Here is a 5,072-nt window from a genome sequence, read left to right on the forward strand (position 1 = left end):
GAGATATATCTATCTCTATCTCTATCTCTATCTCTATCTCTATCTCTATCATCTATCTCTATCTATCTCTATCTCTATCTCTATCTATCTCTAATCTATCAGCTATCTATCTATCTATGAATATTTCAGAGTCTACCAGAAGAACAGTTGCAGGGCTTAGGCATGCAAAGGGAAACAGAAAAATGTGGGGACAAAAATCAGTCCATTTTCTAGTACTCTCATTTCTTCATACCTAAGTCATCATCTTTAGTTTTAAATATGTAACTGTCTTGCTCCTCCTCCTTGCTCACTCCCATTCCCATACATACATATTCTCTTTCTCCTCTCTGTCTCCTTCACCTTCTTCCCCTCTTTCCCTCTTTAGCAAGTCCAGTGGACAGACTAGTCTGACACCTCAAAAATACTATAATTCTAAGAAAGAAACAAAATTCTGCCTCTGACATTCCATTTCCCCTGTGGTTTTAATTAGGTGTAAATTCTCCTATGCTTGGTTTGAAACATGCCTCAGGATCTTAGGGAAATGGCAGGCAGATGGGGTATTAATGCAGGGTGATGTTTCTCACTTCACAGTGCCCATGCAACATTTATTGTCATTAAAATAGTCCCATTTAAATGAGGTGGTTGATGTTGGAAAATGAATACAGAGTTGATCATTGTTCTGTGGATCTGAGCTTTGATGAAGTAGCTGAATTAAAGGCAGTGCTTCAACTCTGCTTATGCAATATGTACCTATGTATCATTCAGTAGTGAAACCCTAGAGACTCTGACAGGAGGACAAAGCCTCTAAAGCTCTATTAGGGTGGTGAAGATAAAAGTACCTGCTTTTCCTACTTTACCAGGCTGTGAGGAAAATGACAGATATACTATGTGTACAGTGGCCTGAGTGCCTAAAAAGAAAAATGTAGATGCTTTATTAGCTGTGTGTAAGGTATTTGATTAATTCCCCAGAGCCCTGTAGAACCCCGGAAGCCCTGTCACTAATATCTCTTTTCCTTCCTTGCGTTTTTGTTTTCCCCTAGAGCCCAGGTTAAAGAGAAATTGATTCCCTTCTATTTTCTGTTTAGCTTTTGTCCCTCTGCATTGAAGCTTTGAATTCAGAAAACCTCTTTGGGTCCATTTGGCTGTGCATTAATGTCTAGGCTTAAACATTGAACAACTTCACAGAACCAATTAAGTTTTATGGCCTATGGCCAAGTCAACTAATATTGCTTTGTAGAATTTCCAAGAGGAAAATAATACATATTTAGGACTTGGTAAAACTTCCCTCAAAATATATCATTGTACATGCAAGTATTGCTGACCCTAGGGAAATGTTTTGTACTAGCCCAGCTTGGGAACATCCAGTTTTTTTGTGCTGTATTCTTTGACTTCACTCCAGGTTGAGCTGTGAAAAGGTGAGGGGGACAGGAGCCATTTTGGAGAAGTAGAATAGACTGAATCGAATATATAAAGAACACAGCTTGATTAATTCAAAACTAAAGACTTGAGCTCCTCAGTCTCATGCTCCACAGCAATAATTTCTCCTTGGCTGGAGGCCTAGGCATCTGTGTCCAAATCCCATACTCTTTCCTGGACAAATTCATCAAGTCAAACCTTGGGTTTGCTTGGGTTTTTTCCCCTGCATCATCCCCTAATTTAAGTTAAGCTTAAAAATGAGAGCCATTAAATAGTAAAACAAACACACAACAATAACAAAACATTATGTCCTGGCCCTAGGAGGTCAATTTAATGTGATTAGCAGCATAAAATTTCACAAAAGCTTTTGCTGGAGGATTACCAGAAACAGCATCATTCAATATGTTGCCATGCACTGCCATTCTTCCACTTTGGCATTATTTATTGATTGTAGCTGAACCACAATATTTGTACCTATTAAGCCTTTTAGTTTCCTTTCAGCTTTTCCTGAGTAAAAGTGGAACTGTACCGTTATTGTTAAACCATTCTCAAGGCCAGAAAACCTTTTGAATATTGTTTACATCCCTGGTTACAAAGGCAAGTACTGAGGTGGAGTTGCTCTGCCTGCTTTGATTCATTTCAAGGGTAACACTTTGTGTGTGTGTGTGTGTGTGTGTGTGTGTGTGTGTGTGTGTGTGTGTGACTGTGTGTTCACACAGGAGGGGGTAGTGAGTGGAGAAAGAGTTTTAAGGAAGGAGGGGGGACTGGAAGGAAAAATAACTTTCAATGAATTGAAACTGCATAATGAAAAGGTTCTGAAATTTAATTACAAAAAAATGGCTGTGTTTTTTCTCTCACCTCCTCCTCTCTCTACTTCCCTCTTCCCCACCCTCCCTAAAGCACTGAAGTAAAATGAGACTTTCAGATCAAAGCTACACACCCACTCTAGGTCTGTTTTGAGAAAGGGATTTTTTCTCCCCTTATTTGCTTTGTGACAGTGACAGAATGGATACTGCAAGATGCAATTATGATGTAGAGTCTTGCCACTGTTTGGTTTAGTTCCCCTCCACTGTACTGCTCTCTGGTCTGGCAAGCAGGGTTAAAGCTTCAAAAGCTTGCTGTGGCCTCATTTCTCACCAGCACTTGTGGTTTCACACTTGGCCATTCAGTATTTAGTCATTGTCTCTCTGACATATGGCCTGAAAGAAGTTTAGTTTGCAAGTTTGGAAATGCTTAAGTGTTTCAGTGGAATGTGGGTTTGTCCTTGTGGCTGCAGGTTCTGTTGAGGATTTTTGGAAAAGGAATACAATGTCTTTTTAATTTAGTAATCAAGAATATGTTTGTGAACATGTACATAATTCAAATAATGTATTTTGGAGCATGTCCACATTATTTAATACTGTTTTTTTTTTAATTTTTGTCTAGGACTCTTTAGAGTGCTTGTATCTGATTCCCTTAATGTATTTTCAGGCTAGTTGTCCATTTCCAGTTGCTCTAAAATGTAGCTTCTGGATTTTCTTTCTCCTGGCTTCTGTTCTCTTCTAGTTTGTGTTTTCTCTTCAAAGTAAAAATCACACCTTATTAATAAGGGTAGATGGGTATTCAGTTTTAATACGGTCCTTGAAAACCTATCTCCTATACCTGCTCTGTTAGGAATATCTTCCTCACTTGCAGCACAAACCTCTCCCATAAGTGGTTCAGGAAAAGCATGTAGGTCTAGGGTCAAAGTCTTAAAATAGGATCAAGGGTATCAGACATGCAACCAAGATGAAGACAGAGGACCACAGGACAAGAGCCAGAATGTGTAGTATAGCCTGCAAAGGCAGTCCTAAGGTGAAAATACATAGCCATCCAAGCCTCACTCAAAAGAATAGGAAAATCTAAAATGCAGTTTTTATATTCTCACCACAAGAAGCTGGAGCTGGAACAGAAGAATAAGCCTAACCCATGCATGAGAAGATAGTTGATCAAGATTAGAGCAGAGATCAATGAATTAGAAACCAGGAGCACAATAGAGCAGATCAAAAGAACTAGAAGCTGTTCTTTGAAAGAATAAATAAGATCGATGAGCCACTGACCAGACTTATTCAAAAGAATAGAGAAAGGACCCAGAGTAATAAAATTATGAAAGAAAGGGGAGAGATCACGACTAACATCAAGGAAATAGGAAGGACGCTGGAAACTTATCAACAACTTTATGCCAATAAATTAAACAACCTGGAAGAAAGGATGCCTTCCTGGAAACCTATAAACTACCAAGTCTGTAACCGGAAGAAATTGATTATTTAAACAGACCTATTAATTATGAAGAGATTGAAGCAGTGATCACAAACCTCCCCCAAAACAAGAGTCCAGGGCCTGACGGATTCCCCAGGGAATTCTACCAAACATTCAAAGAAGAAATAATACCTATTCTCCTGAAGCTGTTTCAAAAAAGAGAAACAGAAGGAAAACTACCAAACTCATTCTCTGAGGCCAATATTACCTTGATCCCCAAACCAGGCAAAGACCCAATCAAAAAGGAAAATTAGAGACCGATATCCATGATGAATATGGATGCCAAAATTCTCACGTGTCTGTTAGCCATTTGTATGTCTTCAGTGGAAAAGTGTCTATTCATATCTTCTGCCCATTTTATGATTTGTTTATTTGTTTCTTGTGTATTGAGTTTGAGAAGTTCTTTGTAGATCTTGGATACCAGTCTTTTATCTGTAGTGTCATTTGCAAATATCTTCTCCCATTCCATGGGCTGCCTCTTAGTTTTTTTGACTGTTTCCTTGGCTGTGCAGAAGCTTTTGATCTTGATGAAGCCCCACAAGTTCATGTTGTCTTTTGTTTCTGTTGCTTTTGGAGATGTGTCATGAAAAAGGTTGCTGTGGCCAATGTCGTAGAGGTTGCTGCCAAAATTCTCAACAAGATCCTAGCTAATAGGATCCAACAGTACATTAAGAGGATTATCCATCCTGATCAAGTGGGATTCATCCCTGGGATGCAAGAGTGGTTCAACATTCACAAATTGATCAGTGCGATAGATCATATCAACAAGAAAAGAGTCAAGAACCATATGACCCTCTCAATTGATGCAGAAAAAGCATTTGACAAAATACAGCATCTTTTCCTGATTAAAACACTTCAGAGTGTAGGGGTAAAGGGACATTCCTCAAGTTCATAAAAACCATCCAAGAAAAGCCTACAGCAAATATCATTCTCAATGGGGAAAAGCTGGAAGCCTTTCCCTTAAGATCAGGAACATGACAAGGATGCCCACTCTCGCCATTATTATTCAACATAGGACTAGAAGTCCTTGCAACAGCAATCAGACCACAAAAAGGATAAAAGCTATCCAAATTGGCAAAGGAGAAGTCAAACTGTCTCTCTTCACAGAAGACATGATACGCTATATGGAAAACCCAAAAGAATCCACCCCCAAACTACCAGAATTTATAGGGCAATTCAGTAATGTGGCGGGATACAAAATCGATGCTCAGAAATCAGTTGCATTTCTATACATGAACAATGAGACTGAAGAAAGAGAAATTAGGGAATCCATTCCATTTACAATAGCACCAAAAATCATACATTATTTTGGAATTAACTTAAACAGAGACGTAAAGGATCTGTATTCTAGAAGCTACAGATCACTCTTGAAAGACATTGAAGAAGACACAAAAAGATGG

This window comes from Ursus maritimus (genome assembly GCF_017311325.1).
Source record: "Ursus maritimus isolate PB19 chromosome X unlocalized genomic scaffold, ASM1731132v1 scaffold_X1, whole genome shotgun sequence".
Taxonomy (NCBI): domain Eukaryota; kingdom Metazoa; phylum Chordata; class Mammalia; order Carnivora; family Ursidae; genus Ursus; species Ursus maritimus.